The sequence below is a fragment of the Pelmatolapia mariae genome, linkage group LG5 (assembly GCF_036321145.2).
Source record: "Pelmatolapia mariae isolate MD_Pm_ZW linkage group LG5, Pm_UMD_F_2, whole genome shotgun sequence".
Classification (NCBI taxonomy): Eukaryota; Metazoa; Chordata; class Actinopteri; order Cichliformes; family Cichlidae; genus Pelmatolapia; species Pelmatolapia mariae.
Window position 1 is genome coordinate 5,466,098 of NC_086231.1, and position 20,242 is coordinate 5,486,339.

Consider the following 20,242-nt stretch of genomic DNA (forward strand, 5'->3'; position numbering starts at 1 on the left):
ATCCATCCTATTTATGTGAATGTGATTTATCTTGAGGGGAATTTCTTCAAATGTAGATTTTTGGTGGACATGGGTCAGGGTAACTGAGACCTCAAAGCCATCCTGATTTTTTTTTCTTATTTATATTATGTCTGAGACAAACATCCACTTGGACTCAAGGCTGGCCTGATGATAATTTGGTGGTTAAAGGTCAAGAACACTGTGACACACTATTCAAAAACATTTTTCTGTTGATTATTCAATGCAATAACTCAAGAACAGAATGAGAGTTGGAACCTGGTTGGAGGAAGCATACAGATGTTATTCTAGTTTTAATTTGTCCTGAAATTTTATATCAGTGCATCTAAAAGAAACAAGGATAACAGATCCTTCCATCCACGTGTCACGACTTGACTTGGACGCTGCATACTTTTACATGTGCCCCCATTTCCTGAACTTAACTTGTTTACTGCATCAAAGTTGTGAAATATCTGGGATTGATTTATGCTCTTGTGCTTTCGTCCTGGAGTCTTGTGAGTCACCCTAAGTTGTTTTACCTGATGCTTGTCAGTGGAAAAGAATGCTATTTCTGTATACCACATGACAAAGGTAATGGGTGCAATTTTTCACCCAGCAAGGATAGAGAGATTGATGAAGGTTGATGGGGAAGGAAAGGTGTTGAACAAAAAGAGGTTGGGGGGGGGGGGGGGGAAATGAGATGCATTAAGACGAAAGAGGTGAGAGAAAAAGTCAATACATACTCCCCCTCCCTTATCAGTCTCTTCCATTGTTCCCCCTAACAGATTGCAAGCCGAGTGTTTATAATAAGAGACCAACTGCAATATCCAAATGTTTCTCACTGGTGATATGTAGCTAAGAGAATGGGTGGCTTTTAATGAGATTTTCTTTGTAAGAATGGATACACTGGGCTGGGTCTGTCTCCAGTTTTGACCCTCCCCAATGCTGGATGTGAATCTTGTGTCTGTGTTTCTAGAAAAATGGCAAAAAGAAAAAATTCTTTTTGTAGGGAAAAATACTGGTACATAAGTTCTTCATAACTGCTGTCTCTTTGTTGCAAAAATAAAAGGTTAAAGTCCCAGTCATAAAAGACTAGAGGTGTGGGTAATCATGTGGCAACCAACCATTATGAGGGAAAAATATGTATTTCTTGACCAGTTGGCAAGTGGTTGCTGAAAGATGATGGAAGCTCCTGTGTATTTTCCATGGAAGAGTCCAACTTTTCTGCAGCAACTGAGCTGTAGGAACCATGAAAAGTGCAACACAAACTGGAAATGGAGAATTTTACTTTCAAAGCAAAAGTTGGAGCTTTTACTATAAAGGCAAAAAAAAAGGTAAAAAAACATGTTTTTTTTGTTTTGTTTTTTTTTTAATGAGAAATCTCCAAGCAACCATAGGAATCACAAGGAGAATGCAGTACGCTCTTTGCAACCTGACAATGGACTGTAATCTCCAAGAATCACATCCCTATTGGTCAGGGAATGTGCTTTTTTTTTTTTTTTTTTTTTTTTTTTTTTCCCCCCTCATGATTGGCGGTTCCCCATCTGGGAACCGCCAATCATTCATCATTCACTCTCCTCCATGTGTGGTGAGATAGATGTTAGACTGCCTTATGTGCAGTAGATGTACGCTGGCTGGCTGGCCACGCCATTAAAAACACTGACAGGTTAAGTGAAAAACATGAATCATTTCATTTACCTGGATGTCATTTTGACACAAACCTCCAAACTTCAACATAGCTGCACACTGACAGTAACTGCAGATAATCCCGCAGCGAGATAGTGCGATACGGTGCAAGGCATTATCAGCTTAGGTATGGTTGGAGGAACCCGAGCAAAAAGTCCAAGACACTGACCCAGCCTGCAAACTCCCATGGCCTAAAGGATTAACTAAAAACACCACGCTAAGCTTCTTTGGAGTAAAGGGGTCCTACACAACATTAACCACATGGTTATAATGTTGTTGTCGAGCCGTGTATGTATGTGAATCATGTATATTAAAACAAGTATATATGTGCGATCAGTCTGGTTAGATATGAAACTGGAGCAAAAATGAAGCCATGCATCTGTTCAAATTTGAAGTGGAACATCTACAATGTCAAAAAAAAAAAGGGGGAAAAAAAGAAAGTTTGTCATGTAATAAATTGTCCCATCATTTTACAGATGGTTTAATATATTTGGAAACTCACTACTTTTCTCAGTGCTTTGCTCTCTCCACCGCTGCCTCTCACAAACAAACACACTTGGAGAAATACACACCATACTGCGGTAAGGTCATGTAACTTGACGCACGCTCGAAATCCACCTCGTGACCTGGCACACACTCAGAACCCCTATAAATTTTCAACATGTTTTCCTTTCATTTCTCTGAGTGTAGAGGGCAGTCATGAGTCACAAGTGACACATTCAGGGAACGTGCGAGCCTTTTCCAAACTATAAGCCTGAACATGTACAAATAAGTGGCGACCCGTACATGTGATCCCTGCAGGATAGTGTCCGAATAATAGATGGCTGTGTTAGTGATTCCTCTCCTGTGATTGTAGCACATTATTGAACAGAGATTGACTGTGACACTGTTTATTTAAAAATTTGACCTATTTCCAGTACTGCGATGCCGCTATTGAATTTTACACATAGGAAAGTGAGGCAGACGCTCTACTCTAATGCATATAATTTACATTGAATGCACTCTGTGATAATAATGTTAGCTTTCTAGTTTCATTTTGCAACTCTTTTCCCCTTAAAGCTCTCTCATGAATAATTGTAATTAACAGTTACTTTTACCTGATGTAATGTCAAAGGGTAAATATTCCTGACATTCTAGATTTTCAGCATAGTGCAGTGTCACATAGTTGTGTGAAACCCAAAAGAAAATTTCTGTTCTTTTCCACACTACAACAACACAAAGAAATGGTGCACCGTAAGATGCTTTATGTTCCGGTGTCATATCTGGGGAAATTAAATTGGATATCAACCAAGAATGTTTGGCTGTCAGAATCATGCACCTAATCCTGTGTGCTTAGATAAAACATAATATGCACATCAAATATTACTTGTTATGGGGGCTAAGGATTACAGTTTTTTTCTCGGGGGGGTCTTTCAGAAAAACCTGTAAAATCTATATTTGTTGACTTTGAGGATCTACTATGCTGAAAAAGTAGCTTGGTTATGTCAAACACAGGCAACTGAATATATTTTCTAAAAACACAAAACTGTTTTTGATTAACACTATTTTTGTTTGCTTTTTCTGTTTTATTCAGGTTCAGTAAGAAGTCACTGACATTCAGATCCTGATGGGTGCATCTGCATACTGCACATCAATGGATATGCAAAGCTCCTCGTGGCAGTTTAACATGTTGGAGTACTGTGAGTTTCTGCAGTGGGATTACCAAGGTTTATATAAACGGAGCCAAACCTCATAGCAGACAGCTGAGACTTCCAACAGAGGTGTGGTGATGGCGGCTCGAGTTCAACCTGGACGCATGTCTACATTTAGTAGTTTTTCTTACTCTTCTTTGGTGCAGTGGCAGGGCTCGCAAAATCGCTAGCCCGACGTCCTAGCGATTTTTCCAGCCGGGCTACCAAAATCTAACTCAGCCCTGCCCGTCGGGCTATCATAGGAAGGAAAAATATATGTCAATGCTTTTGCATTCTTTCACAAACGTAGCTGGGTCATTGGCATCGATGAGCCACTGCCAATATGTGACATATTGAAATCGCGTTTGAATTTGCGCTTGTTTTTTTGCTTTCACTTTGCGATCGCGCGAAGTGTGTATAGAGAGTGGCAGTATTGGTGAGTCGCAGATTAATTGCACACCAATTCCTCTGACATCGACTTATCGCTCATTAGCTTACTATTCAAACGTGACAAGTGAAATCTCCTGCAGCAAGCTTAAACATGTGATAGAGGTTGATTGCGCAAAGAATCGCTGATCGCTATGTAAGTATGTGTGTAAAAGCAGATGGATTTACGCAGGTATTTTAGTTCTGCAGAGCCAAATAAGACAGGTCAGGGTGAAGAAGGGACAGCCAGCCTACCACAAAACGGAAAAGTTATGACAAATCAGACTATGAGGTAAAAAAAGCGCAGCTTTTTTGGTTTTATGGACAAAACAATTTCTGTGGCTGGAATATGACAAGCTAAATAACATAATGTTCTGCCATTTAGTCTCTCTGTTTTAGTGCTGCAATAAACTATCGTGCTTCTAGCGCCATGATAATTTGAACAGGAGACAGTCGGCAATCATCTGCCAGCCTGGGGAAAAATGTGCATTCTGCAACTGGTTTCAGAGTGGTTGTGGGAGGTTACATGCAGCTGCTAGCATGAAACTGGTCACAAAGAGGCATACAATGCTGCACCAAAAAACTAGGTTACTGGGTTACCACAGTCACCTTTATTTTACATGGAAGACGGTGACGTGTCTGGGAACATGCAGTAGAGAAAATGTGAAATGTTTAACTTTAAACTAAAAGTTGTGCCTTTTTGTGTTCATTGCAGCAATAAGGCAGAGCTTTTAATTTGTTAAGCTGTCCATTTCCATTTGTCATCACACTTTTTTGAAGTTAATAACAGCTCTGAGAGAAAATGGGGAGTGTTTCCAAACGCGTTAGTGTCTTCCTGTTTGGTGCAGCACCTTTTCTTTTTTTTACCTGGCCATTCTCAAAACCACTTTACAACCAGTCAGGGAAAACACAGTTTTCCCAAATGACCTGTGGTTGCCAGGCAATCGTTGACCAGTCTGTAGGTCTTCGTGACTGAGGCTTAACCCAGTTCATATCACTGCTGTTTGTCTCAGGTTGGGATATTATACTTTTGGGATATTATGTATCAGTAATTAAAATTTTGTTATGGACTTACTGGTCAGCAGTTAAGTAATAAAAAGATTAGAGTACAGGAATGTCAAAACAACTGCTGAAAGTTTCAAATGGTGCTGGTTCATTTCATTTAAACACATTTGTTTACTATGAGGGATTTTGTTAATTGACTTTGCATCTGAAATATGAGCAAATTTTGGATTAATTGAGGGGAAGTTAATCAACAGCTCAGAGGATTTGCTGTTTTTATATCATGTGTAATAGAAAATTGTCAGAGTTTTGACTGTTGGACAAAAGACAGTCTGTTCTGGGGTGCTGGTTTAGTGCAGTGGGTGAGGCGGTGGCCATGTGCTATGTGGCGAGAATGCACCGGCCCAGGCTCGAGGACCGACCCAGAGAGAGGGGACCTTCGGCTTTCCCCTCTCTCGAAACACTTTGTTGTCTATCTCCACTTATTGTCCAATAAAGCCAAATTTTATAAAACATAATATTTAGATGCAATTTTTTGCCTCTAAAAAAAAAAAAAAAAAAAAAAAAAAAATCTTTTGGGGTAAACACCAGCATTGATAAGAAACCAGTGAGATTTCAGTTCCAGTCACTTTAACATGTGACCTATCTCCACATGTTGGTTGAAATCCGACTTGTGACTTTTATGGAAGCTGTAACTATAACAGCATGATCTTTGCTTCTTTTTAACCATACAGTGAGATGAACTTATTTTTCTTTTTAGTGAAGTCTTGGCCAAGAATTACAAAGCAGAAGATAAGTGGGGAGTACGACATCTGCAGGGAATTATCCATCTGCGAGTGATCTCATTTCAATTTCTAACAGTCAGTGCACATGTAAGAAAGTCATAGTTAGACTGGGGCCATCGTTATTTGTGATTTCTCCGAGCAGAAGGTGGAAGAGAGAGTTCTTCTTAAAGCAGAAGGCATTTCGGCTAATAGCCATGTGTGAATGTAAGCATGAAAAACAACACAATCTGTTTCCAAGTTTTTCATAAAATATACAAGCCACTGCCACTGACAAATTGTTTCAGTACACTGTATAGCACAGCAGGCATGTGCATGCACGCGCGTACACATATCTTGCAACTTAAGAGGCACATCGACAGAAATTACGGGAATTTGTGTTGCCATGGTATGGTGGAGAGCTCGTTTTTATTATTAAGCGGCACAGTAGCGAATTTTAAACCCTCAACTATAAGCAGCACCCCTCTCCCCCTCCCCCCATCCTTACCACTGAGGTTTGGATGGTGGTCACGACTTTGTGTGCCCAAACTGAGTCCCTCGAGTTCTGCAATTGCTTTGATGCATTTTTCAAAAGGGCTGTGACATGAATGCCAAAAACACATAGCTTCCCATTCCTCCACACAGCACACAGTATCCTCACTGTTTCTCCTTTGTCACATTTTCTTTGCTGTACCAAAATCCTTGTAATAATAATAGTTCTGCAGAGACCACCATACTGTACTATACTCTACCTCCCCACAGCCAGCTGACAGAATATTGGCAATGGCGAAGTCCTGTTTGGTACACTTTGGAATGAACCACCCCTTTCCTCCCTTTTCCTTTGCTCTCTTATTCTTGATTTTAGATGTGTGTTTATCCAAATCTATCCAAAAATACATTTGAAATACCTGCATGCTGTTCATTTTATTAACATTAATGTGTCTGATACTTCTAAGCAGTAGGATCTATTTAATATTGCATTGATCATTAACTTGTTATTTACAGTTAATTAATCAAGAGACGAAACTGCTGCATAAAACATATCTGAATTAATTATCTTTATGTAGCTTACAAACCCTGCGCTTAAAGCAATTTAAAAAAATAATAATAAAAAAGACTAATTATCCTACCTGCACAGGACTGACCTGGCTCCAGACCTCTGAATGACGGCTCATATCTCAGATTAAAAAAGCTCTGGTGTGTGCACGCCTCATGATGCTGATTTTCTGCTTACTCAAAAAACGGATCAAGTGTTTAAGAATTTAAAAATATAACAAATAAATAAATCACACATTTCTAATGCGGGGGGGGGGGGGATTTCTATTTAGATGACATAATAACATTTACAGCTTGTGTAATAACAGTTCCTCCACAGAGGAAAATAAGAACAATCTACAGCCTCCTGGACCTAAAAGAAAAGGGGGAGTTCACTGCCCCTTCCACACAATGCTACTGAGGCATGTCAACCAAAACAGCAACATAGCTTTCAGCATTTTAACAAAGGTGGGGCATCCACCCCAGGGGTCTTACCTTTCTTTTTTTTCTTTTTTTCAGACCACTTTTATGAACTCAGCCACAGTGATAGGGCGTGTCAGAGAGTGTCATTGGGGTTCAGGAGAACACTGAAGTAGGCTTTACCCCCTAACCGTGTCTTCTGTGGAGGTCAGCAGCATTCACTCCCCACTGTATAGAGTGTGGGCAGGAAGGACTGCCCCTTCTGAGTCACCTGATGGTTTGCCAAAATTACTTCAAGGCTAACTGAAAGCTGACCTCCACCTTTACCTGAGTCTTTGCTTCAATTACTGCCGGTACCTGTCCCACAAACCACCCAGGCTTGATAAGATTTCTTCCTTAGCTTAATGGCTTCTTTGACCTCTTGTGTCCATCATTTGGGTCTGGGGTTGCCGTCACAACAGGCACCTTATGGAAGCAGATTGGTGCCAGCAGAGCAAGCGCGGGTAGATGAGGTACTTGTTTGTCCCCCAAACTACAGACACAGAGCAAGGGTGATACAAATATACCCATCTACTCCTCTTACTTAGGGTTTCTACAATGTGGGATACACTCCAGCCTCTTTCCAGGAGAGTGGTTGAGCTGTATGTTAAGGTGAATCGGACTATATCTATGCATGCACTTGCTCTTCAGGCTCCTTCCCCAACAAAAAAAGGTGACATTCAAAGCCTAAAGAACCAGTTTCGTCTGCCAGGATTAATCCAACAAAAGCCCCGAAATCGGACAGGTAACACAGCCCTTTAGTCTCTTCTTTACTGGAGTCTTCTGAATCCCACTTTGTCTGGCCCCTCACCAGGAAACACTTTGCAATGGGAGACCCTACCGGGGCAAATGCCCTGGACAACATAGCTGCTGGGATCACTCAGGCGTACAAACCCCTCCACCACAATAATGTGGCGATGAATGAAAGGAAGGAAAAAGTGTCAGATGTGTCCTCAGTTCCCTTGTTCCATTCACACTTCCAAAGAGAAGATGTTTGTAACATTTATTTTGATAAATTTTGCTTTAGCTTGCAGTTTCATCAACAGCATGTATTTAACTCTTATTTTGAGGGTGTTAAGGCAAAAACACCTGAATCAGAGGTGAACAAGGAGGAAAAAGCAAAAGAAATATGTGACTTTACTGCCAAATACTCTCAAAATGTTGAAAATATGCAGTACTAACAAATGCAGCAGTTTCTCTCTTCCATGTGATTGATAAGACTAAAGTTTTTTTTCTTTTTTCCTCTACTGCAGATTCAACATAAAGCACGTTTAGCTTGTCTAGTTTTTGTCAGAGGGGAAAACTTTCCACTAGCATTATGGATTGACTGAAGCGTCATAAATTCTGCCAAATAGCCTAATATCATAATATTAGAGGCAACGTCATATATGAATATGAGAGGAATAATAGCTTTCCCTCCTTCTGTCTGCAGGTCTTGATGAAAACCTAATTTTATTGCCACAATCATAATGGAATTATCTCCAGGTGTGATGAGGGCATTTAATGAAATCATTACAAAGGATTACTTGCTCTTTTTCACGGGCTTATTAAAAGTGCCTTTGTGATAGGAGGCTGGGTGAGAGAGAGGCTGGATTTTTTTTTTTCCTTCTCCACTCTGACTGATTGCATGTTTGTCAGTCTGGCAGTCACACCATTTGTGGCTGGCATAAAAGCCTGCAGGGAGCCACAAGATCTGATTGGGAATCTTGGGGAAAAGCAAAAGCGGGAAAAAAAGGAAAAAGAGGGGGAAAATACATCGGCTTCTGCAGTGTTGTATTGATGTGTTTGAACCATAGGGCTCTCATTTTCATGCCCTCAAAGCACACATAAAAATGGTTTTTCAATAAACGCTACACTTTGATGCATAGTTTATCTGGTGAGGCTATAATAAAGGAGTTTCTTTCTCTCTCTTCCTCTCTGTCCTTGTATTTATGTGAATCCTCCTTTCTTTTCCTTCTCCCTTTCTGACTGTCCTACTTCCTCTTCCTTTCTCCCGCTCTCTGTCTACCCAGTCATGTGACTTCACTTCTGAAGTATTGAACTGTATTTAACCTACCTAGTAAATCCTTTTCCTACATCCCCTGAAGGGAGACGTACACTATGGATGTTCAGTTTAATGAGCAGCACAGGAAAATCACAGTAGTATTGCCATCCATAATTCTCTTTGATTGAGGCTTGAATTGTAAAATCAATGTCTTCTTGTCCCGTGTTTACTTGTAGTTAATATTTCTTTGTATGACAAAGCAACTTTGTTTCTTTCCTCATCAACAAGCGGTCGCCCGGAGATCTGCCATACATCAGTGTTTGATGGAAAGCACACCTCAGATTATTTTTCTTTATTGTTGTTATCAGCATTGCTTTTATGTCCATTCTTCTAAAGTGGCATCTCACAGTATTTTCTTTATATTGGTTCATCTTCTCTTCTTTGATTAGGACAGATGCATGCAGGATAAAAATAAAAGTGCAATTTTGAGTTACTTGTACTTGAGTGTATGAGAAATGTCCATGCCACTTAATATTTGCACCTCACACATTTATCAAACCCCAACTCTCTGATTAGTAGATGACCTGCTCTACCTCATGAGTTACAACCACCCCAAAAAGCATAGTTGAGGCTAACTGAAAAAACAACTATTTTCAATACCATTAAAAATATACAACCCTTGTCTGTTAGATCAAAGTACAGGAGCCAACAGAATTTGTCGTGCACAGCACTGCCACCAGAGGTCAGTCATGAGATTGCATGAAGCAGAGAAGCGTATGGCTTGCAATCAAAGGTTCAAATCCCAATAACGATATGTATTATAATATAGATAAATCAAATGAATTAATAGTTTATATAATAACCAAATGGAATGGACACTTTCTTATATGTTATTATTTTTCTTCTTTTAATTTGGAACTTCTGGGGGAAAATTAGAATGTAAAAATAAAAAATTGTAATTATAAATCATTAAACATTTTTAATGATTACAGGCCCAACACAAAACATTGCTACAAGGGGGAAAATAATTGACCGCCTGCCAAATTTGTAAGTTTGTTCATTTCTTTGTAAGTGAGCAATGTCTAATTTTTATGGTAGTTTCATTTTAATGTAGAGAGACAGAATATCAAACAAAAAAAACCCCACTTACATAAAAGTTATACATTGATTTGCATGTTATTGATTGGTGAAGTCGTCCTGTTCCCGCCATTAAATTCCACAGTGAAATGCCAACTGTCCATGGGTCCACAAGTAGTAACAGCATATTTCAAAAGGCTGATTCTGTTCTGACTGCATGTTTTCTTTCTTGGACATTAATTTCACGATCATTAAAAGAAAACTCACAGCTCATTGTTAGTCAGTGGTGCCATTTTCAGTTATTATAAAAGTATCCTGTTTATAAGGTTGGGGAAACCTGCAGTCAGCTAAGACTGAAGAAGTCACCTGACCTGACCTGATGAGGGACGAAACATTTCTCCCAATCCCACATTAAGATGAACAGAATCGACATTCTGGGATTTCCTTACCTGGAATATTGAGCATGTGTCAAGTATAGTAACACAGTGACAACATTTAAAAATATAATATTTTATTCATAATCAGGCAACTGAATATATTTTCTAAAAACACAAAACTGTTTTTGATCAACACTATTTGTTTGCTTTTTCTGTTTTATTCAGGTTCAGTAAGAAGTCACTGACATTCAGATCCTGATGGTAAAGGTCATTTAAATTGCTTGGTTTCCTGGCAGACACCCAACCTTTAACCACTGTTCAAAAATTTTAAATAGAGTTGAGGTTTGCTGGGCTTTGTGAAAGTCTGGGTCTTCTTCCAGACGTTGGCAAAGAGGTAACACATCTGAAAAACTTACACTAAAACTAAAATTACTTACACTAAAGATCCTGTTTAGAAATGGCTCTAAAAGACCTTCCCAACTTGTTCTGAGTATTGGATAATCCAGTGTCATCAAATAAACCCATGTTATGCCGGTAAAGAGAAACTACCAGCTGTAGTCACTCAGGTTCTCTAATGAGATGACCTTGTGAAGTTAAAATTAATTTAAAAGATGTGTAGAATATTAACCTATTAAAAGTTTGAGTATATTCAGCCTTAATGTACACTTTAGAGCCTGTGTGGATTAAGGAAGGTCCAAAATAAATTCAAACTTGTGCACCCAGTTTTTTGCACTCATAATGTAAAAAAAAAAAAAAAAACCCTAAAGAAACCACATTAAATTTGAGAAAAAGAATTTTTGATGCTCACAAAGCAGGAGATGGATATGCAAAGTTATCACAGCATTTCCAAGTGTCAAGAACTGGACTTAGATGTATTATCAGGAAATTCAGAGAGAGCCACAAAGACCAAGCTTGGCAGAGATAGGTACTCTTAAAGAAGGCAATCAACGCAGCACAGGAATGGACTGTGAGGTTGCACACCAAGAAAAACTCTACTTCTGCAGAAGAGACACCTTCAGGTCAGACTGAAGTATGCTAAGGACAACCTAGAAAAAGATTATGCATTCTGGAACCTTTTTGATCACATAAGACAAAACTAGGGCTCTTTGACCACAAAAATGCTGTGGCCAAAGAGGGAGAAGCCTACAACCCCAAAAAATCAGTGTCCCCAAAATGAAACATGGTGGTGGGAGATGCTTCAGTGCATCTGGAACAGGGACACACGTCAAGGGAGAAGGAATCATGATAAAAGGAGGATATGTAAAGATTCTGGCAGAAATCCTCAAGTAGTCAGCAGCAAAACTGTGTCTGGTCTTTGTCTTCTGTCATGACAGTGACCCAAAACATACTTTGCTCCTGGTGAAGAACTACATCCACAAGACCAAAGTGAACATTATTGACTGGTCTCCACAAAGCCCTGACTCCAACCTCCTTGAAAGTCTGTGAGGTTAACTGAAAACCAAGGTCCATGCTTGAGAGAGTGACCAAAGAAGAATGGGTTGGAACTTGTCAGGATGTTGTTGTAGTTGTTGTTGTAGTAGTAGTAGTAGTTATACATTTTATTTATAGGTGCCTTCCAAGACCCTCAAGGTCACCTTACGCTGGTACAACAAAATAAAAACCTAAGGTAAATTATAAAATTTAAAAAACCCACAAAAGCTAATGATTAGCTATGAGCTAATCAGGGAAAAATTAGACTAAGACCAAGTCATAATGAAGGGTATGGAGCTAAAAGTTTATATAAATGACTAATAGCATCAGCAGACCTAATAACTTATAATTCTTTCCTTATGTATATGATACAGAATATGAATATATCTCTTAAATAAACTGTCCCTTTCATCCGACAGAAAAATATATTTAACTACTCACGGCCCCAAGAAGATTTTCAATTTTAAGTGACTTGAGGGTAACTCAGCGGGCTGCTGAGTGTGTGCAACCACTTCAGCTAACGCCAAGGGTGAACGATGGGTACGTTCACAGCTGTTGTCAAGCTAAGATGAATGACTCCGCCTTACTACTCAGGAATAATACTTAAAACAGAAAATGAAACCAAGTCGTGAATAAATGAATTAAACATTTGTGTTTTGCCTGGTCAGCGCTGATTCCAGTTAGTTGAAGGAAGAAGGGAAGAAGAACAGTGAGCAGTAGTGCTGTAGTGGCAAGAAATCAAGCACTCAGCAGCTCCACAATACCCCATTAGTCTTCATTTTCAGCAGGACATGCAACAGGGCCCTTACGTCTTAAAGAACAAACTAAAATTTATTGGGCTGACCAGTTTGGGCTAATTGAAAGAAATTGTCTGTCTTCTTGCTTTCCATTACGATTGTAGTGCGTGGTGGGTTGGGGCGGGGTGATGATTTGGGGGGCCTGAGCTCGTTGCCCTCCGCTCGTCACCCCGGCCTGGTTTCCTGTTAATGGTTTGATCCATGAGCGCCCTCCACTGAGCAGACAGTCTGAGCTGTGGGAATCATTTAAGGAGGAATCGTTTAGGGAGGATTTATGAGATGCATTCATTATGAAGTGTGTACAGGCAAACACACTTCGATCCGTAATGGCGGCTCAGTAATGGTTTACGACACTGTGCCTGCACTCGCTGAAGTTTTGCTTCGCTCCTCTCCCAGAGTGCAAACAAAAGTGATCATGACTGATTATCTCTGCTCTACGAGTCTGAAATATTATTTTTGGTGATGCACAATTTTTCTCTCTTGATATCTGAAGGTCACATGTTTAGTTTCTATCATTTGTCAATGAGTTTTTGAGCAAAACATAAGCATGTCTGATGATGCGGCTAGTTTGAATAATATTTGAATTAATCTCTTTAATAAAGGCATTTACTGTCGCTCTGACAAGAGGACACCAGGATGACAGATGGAAGACAGAGTACGTTACAGTCTATAACTTATCCTAAAACGTTCATCTTATTTTTATACTGTGGGATTATTCTGCTGAATTACGATTAACATTTTAATCTCCATCTCTCCTGCTGATTCCAATAGAGCAACACTCACCACATTTTGAAGCGCTTAGTAGAACTGGACCTAATATAAACAATTTTTTGTGAGAGTTTTTAATCTAATAAATAATCGTATTAAACTAAGCAATGCAATAATTTTTGTAGTTTTGCAATCCCGTAGCTAAATCAGAATATAATGAACTATGTATAGTATTAAGCACTATGCAGACTTTTAATTTTTTTTTTTTTTTTTATTTCACCCCAAATTTGCAAAAACACAAAGTCCATCCATCTTCTTCCGCTTATCCGGGGCCGGGTCACAGGGGCAGCAGCCTAAGCAGAGAAGCCCAGGCCCCGGCCACCACCTCCAGCTTATCAAGGCGTTCCCAGGCCAGCCAAGAGATATAATCTCTCTTGTGTGTCCTGGTCTGCCCTGGGGCCTCCTGCTGGTGAGACATGCCTGGAACACATCACCCAGGAGGCACCTGGGAGGCATCCTTGTCAGTAGCCTGAACCACCTCAACTGGCTCCTTTCGATGTGGAGGACCAGTGGCTCTGCTCTGAGCCCCTCCCGGTTGCCCAAACTCCTAATCCTATCTCTAAGGGAGAAGCCAGCCAACCTTCAGAGCAAGCTCATTTCCGCGACTTGTATTCGCAATCTCGTTCTTTCAGTCACTACCCAAAGCTGTGGCAAGGTGAGGGTAAAGACGTAGATTGACCAGTAAATTGAGAGCTTTGCTTTTACACTCAGCTCTCTCTTCACCAACATCTGACGATCTTCTGCTCCCGTCTACACTCATCCCAAGATACTTGAACTCCTCCACTTGGGGCATGAACTCGTCCTTGACCCAGAGGCCACCACCTGATGAAGCCAACAGAACCACATCATCTCTGAGACTACCGAAGTGGAAGCCTTCCGCAGCTTGGCTATGCCTAGAAATTCTGTACATAAATATGAACAGAATATTGACAAAGGGCAGCACTGGTGGAGGGCAGCACTGGTGGAGTCCAGCACCCACCAGGAATGAGTCTGTGTTTTGCTGGCTATGTGGATCAGGTTCTTGTAATGGTTGTATAAGGATCGAATGGCCCATAGCAATGGGCCAGACACCCTGTGCTCCCAAAAGCACCTCCCACAGAACAGTCAGAGGGACACAGTTGAGTGCCTTCTCCAAGTCCACAAAACACTTGTAGACTGGTTGGGCAAACTCCCATGCACCCTCAAGTATCTCAGAGAGGGTAAAGAGCTGGTCCAGTGTTCCGTGACGGGGACAAAAACCACATTGTTCCTCCTGAATCCAGGATTCAAATAATGGACAGACTCTCTTTTCCCAGGGAGGCTGAGGAGTGTGATCACCCTGATGTTGGAGCACACTCCTCCGGTCCCCACCACCCCGGTCTGCCAATCCAGAGGTATCGCATCTGATCTCCACGCAACATTGTAGAGGCCTGTCAGCACAAAAAGTCATCTATAAGAAAACAGAATATGCGATCACTGTTAACAGGTGAGGTTGAGACAGTAAACTGTTCAGTGAAATAAGAAAGATGTGTTTTCATAAGTTAGATTAATATTAGATTTCAAAAAGCATAATTGCTTAAAAAAAAAACTTATTGCAGAAGGAGATGAGGAGGACATATCTTACTCGTTTTATGTTCACATACAGCAACCTTAGGGACATAAAGTGAAATAAAAAGACACACAGCACATGCTTTCATCCAAATGGTATGCACTGAGACCTGCTGTGAGTTGTTGGTTGGAGATGGTGGCACTAACAAAAACACAGGATGCTGATCTGGAAAATATTAAGAGTCTCCAGAATAGACAGGATTAGAATCAGAGGAGCAGCTCAGGTTGTGCAGTTTGGAGACAAAGTTAGAGAGGTGAGGCCGAGACGGTTTGGACACGTGCAGAGGAGGGAGGGTGGATACACTGGATGCTGAAGATGGTGCTGTGAGGCAAGAAAAGAAAAGAGGAAGACCACAGAGTAGATTCGTAGATGTAGTGAAGGATGGCTCCCCACACCCTCTAGCAGATCATTACATGAAGGAACCTTTTAAATACAAGCGCGCTCATGCTCACAGGTGTACACACGGGTGCTCACGCACACAAACTACACCCTTTTTGGCTCCTGCCTCAAAGCACACTGTGCGCTGTCGATCCTACGTGCTGCACAATAATATTCAATATTTAGTATTTACTGTTATATTCACATAGATCATTGCGATGATGTTGTTTATTATATTGCTCTTTTTTTGCTTGTTTTCTCTTTTTTCTTTCTCAACAGGTGATCCAGGTGATTGATATATGTATTTTTTTGTCTGTTTGTTTTTTGTTTTTTGCCCTTTATCACCGTTCCTCTTCCCCGCTGTTTTTCTTTCCCTCTTTCTTTCTCCCTTTTCTTTCCCGCAGTCATGTCTGTCCTGTGTGTAGCAAGTGAAAATAAAATAAAATAAACAATAAAAGCAAAGGTGAATCAAATAGACCAATACGGCAAGGCCGGGATGGTCCATTTGGTAAAGTAAATCCGTTGGGCATCTTTCTTTGCCTTTAGACAATAATTCTGATGGCAAAAGAACCAAACGGGACAGGCAGGAAAAAAAAAAAAAGATGTAGTGAAGGAGGACATGCAGAGGGTTGGTGTGACAGAAGAGGATGTATAAGGATAGGGTGAGATGGAGGAAGAAGATCGGCTGTGGTTTACCCCTAAAAGGAAAAGAAGACATACTCTACTGTATATAATTACTTTATATTTTCCAACAATTAGCACAAGTTGGAGCTTTTGTGGTGTGTTATTTACTAAAATGTACTTACTTTATGTCCCACTGACCTGAATTCATCAAGAGAAAGTCTTTAGTGAAAGTCTACAAAGACATTATTGTCCACTTCTTTGTTATCTTAGATTATCATAAGATTTTTGATGAAAAGGACATTAGCAGATGTAAAAGTTTAATCTGCCATAGAAATTTTTCCCTGCAAAATAGGCACATGCATTTTACTCCTTAGACTTCCCCTACACACAATATGTTTAATGTAATTTAATAGGGGGTTAAAATGGCAACAATTGTTGCCGATGGGATTAAATGGGTTTTAAGTCTTAAGCTTCTGAGGCAACAAATCTTTTCAGAAAAAAAATGAATGCACGGTAAATCTAAAGTATATTAAGTATTTAAAGTGTGGATAATACATGTCACATAGGGATACCTCTGGTATCACAATGGACTGGGACACACATGAAGTTGCATGCATTGAGATAATAGGACTCTTTTATTCAGATAAACGCAGCAGTATTTTTTTTTTTCTTGGTGGACGGTGATCATCAATCGTACACTCCCACTAATCTCAGATGCACCCAAAGTCATCTTGTTCTGTCATTTTGTTCATTCGGTCTGTTGTGAATCCGCCACACACTTGCTGCAGCCCACGTTTTTATGGAAAAGGGAGCTGTGGTGTTAATTGGACCCAAGAAAGGATGAAGAATCACAGTGTCATTACGTGTCTCTGTAAACGGCATCTAGTACTCTGAAGTGTGCCATTAACACAGCTCAGACTGGCTGACCCCGCCGCCTGTTAGCACACTGCCTGTCACTTGTCTAAGTTACAGTTACCGACAGTCAAAAGCATAATCCACAGCTGCCAAAAATACTTTAACAACTTATGCCTGCTGCCTGCCTCCTCTCCCTCCTTCTCTCTGTCACAGGTTAGATAAACTGCCTCTCAGTCTCCATCCCCCCCTCTCTGTGCGTTCGATTATAATTGCTCGCATTTAGCAGCTGAGCTTCTGAATCCGGAGGAGCAAAGAGAACAAGGGGGAGGCGGAGCGCACACACCAAATAAATGTGCACATCTCTGGTGGAAACTGACTGGCACCGGTGTTTAAAATAATAAGATGCAGCTGTTGATAGTAGCAACTGTCTCCAGGTTTACTTCCCTGTGGCCTCTGTGGCAGCAGAGGAGCGGTGATGAAGGCAGACAGCTGACAGGTGCTCCAGGATGGTGCTGCCATCAGGTGCATCTGCTAAACTTAACTCCGAGACAGGAGAGGAGAGACGGAGAGAGGGGAGGGGAAAAAAGAGGGCAAACGAAAAAGGGGAGCGTGAGGAGTGGTGAAGAAAGAGAGGAGTGGCCAAAAAAAGGTTAAAGGAGGGAGAAGAAGAGCAGTGAGTAGGTGAGGGGAAAAGAATAAGTGTGTTTGTGTACGCAGTGTGTGTGTGTGTATGATTGCGTGCTCCTTGAAACCTCATGCCAGCCCTCTCTGTAAAGAAATTCATAGGATGCCTTTGAACCTGTGAATCTGACAGAGCAGGTGCCTCTCCGTCTAGACGCCAACACTGTGAAGGGGTAACGAGTACACTGAACAGGTCAGGAGTTGGAGAGACAGTGGAGGGAAGGTAATAAGGAGAGATAATGAGCAAGTGAAGAAAATGATGGAGAGGAAACTGTGAAATAAAAATAAGAATGAAGAAATTAAATAAAAGATGCAAAAGGGAAGACAAGGCAGCTTGTCAGGAAGTGAGCTTAAGAGTGTGTGTGTGCATTCATGAGAGACAGAATATGCACTTTGCCATATGTTTATATATGACTGCATGCATCAGCACTTTGCAGCTACTACACAAATGCAGGCACGCCTTCCAACTGTTGTCGAAGAGCAGCTAGGGTACACAAACCTAATGGATTCACTCTTTGTGCTGCTGTGACAGCAGTGTCACTGACGGTGAATCTGACTTTAATAAAAGGTGCAGCGGGCACAAGTCAGGAGCCGAGGCAGGGATACGAACCCCCTTGAACCTCCCCTGCAGAGGGAGGAGGGCCCTTCATCAAAGCCGAGGCCAAGCACAGATGAAGTGTTCGCTCGTATCACGACTCAGTTCTGGGCTGAGCAAAAGGTGACACGGAGCGTAACCAAGGACCTAATCTTCAAGCTCCTCTTTCTCTCATACATGTCTTGTGTCCACACACACACACATATACAAATGCACAGGAGTGAGGAAGAAGAGGAGGCTGACAGAGCCCAGTGCCTCACAGGTAGCCAGACAGAGTGGCTGGAAGCGCTGTCACCAATTTGTTCCTAGCCATAGGGGACATGCAGGGGATGGAGAGGCGATGGCAGCTCCCTGTCCTCATCATGGCTAATGAGGCCTCGACTTCTCCTTCTTCCTCTGTGTGTATCTGTGTGTGTGAGATCAGTTTGTAGAAGTTTGTGTCAGAGTGCTGCCAAAGCTCCTATTCCTGAAAAACCGAGGTTGATATCTGGCACAGATCACTGTGCACTCTTAGTTCTCCTTATACAACTCTCCTGGCTGAATTATTTACCGGGCCAAGAAACACACACACACACACACAGAAAAGATGAGGTCTTGTTCAAGGCAGCTACCATTCAATACATTGCTGCTCTTCAGGGACACCGCACCAGCTGAGGCTTGCTTGCTGTGCTGGCTGACCCATCAAACCTTCAAGGAAGGCGAGTGGAGGGAGATGGGTCCTGACCCGCTGTGATAAAACAGAGCCGGGAATAACGAGTTCTTATCAGGAGAAAAATTGGTCAGTGTGTGATTGACCTAACCCCTTAAGAAACACGTAGCACACCGTAAAGACTGCTGCATTCAAATATGTTGCAGTAATGAAACCATTTTTGACCTTTTTCTCACTGACTTTAGACACCAATGTGCAGCATTTTGTGGCATCTTATCTGCGATCAGCATGAGAGCAATGCTACTTCATGGTGATATAGTGCTGGGAACTATGTTAAAGACATTAAGAGTGCAAACTGAGAACAGTCGGGTGTAGCACTGTATTTGTAGTTCAGGAGCTCCCCAGTGTGGTTGAAACAAGAAGTGCAAACAAAAAATGCAACATTTTCTCTTTCTCTTAGCTTTAAAAACAAATGCCGTTAAATAAGAATTAACAATTTTCTGCAGCATACCTTATAATTTGTTTTAAATGTTTCCTTTTAGAAACTTTATCATTATGAAATTTGTAATCATGAAGTGCTTTGCTTCTACTGGAACCTTCAATAATCTCTATAAAGTCTCTAAACCTTTAAAAAAATAAACTGACTTTTTGTGCAGGTAATTTTCTGGTTTCTGTTTGAAGTCCTGCAGTAGTCCAGTCATGTTTGAGCAAGCTCATGCTGGATGGCAGATAAACAGGAGAGCGGAAGAGGGATTACATTCAAGAATGTGGTCTCAAAACAATCATTAGTAATACAACAAATATGTAATGACGCTCCTCTTCATTCATTAGATGATCAGGCTTCACACACTCATGCAAAGAGGTTTGTCATGTTTTAATGACTGAAGTTTTCTGTAGGCGTTTCCTTGTAAGTAGCTGCAGAAGGTCTGCTCTAGGAACACAAATATAGATTAGTATGGAAAGTTTGGTTAGGCCAACAGAATACAATACTTTTAGCTTTTACCTGGGGAAATATTTAGAAACATTAAAAGTGCAAGATTGTGTTTCTTACCTGTGTGTTGTCTCCCTAAGGCTGTTAGGCCAACAGAGCCCCCGGGCATGCTGACCATCTTTTAAAGGTTCCAAGTGTAAATGAGGATGTTTTGGAATAAGAACATCATTTTATATTATAGATTGTTGACCATGTGAGGAGATATTTATTTAAAAGTCCTTGCTTATTCTGTAGTATGTGTTTAACCCTGGAGAACCCATGGGGTCAGATCCGACCCCATTGGTTTTCTAGGGAAACCATGGGGTCAAATTTGACCCCATGGGTTCTCCAGGGTTAATGTAAAAGATTATTCGGCAAGCTGTGTGCTAACTTTAGGAGTTTAGCTCAGTATTTAACCCAATACAATGGTAT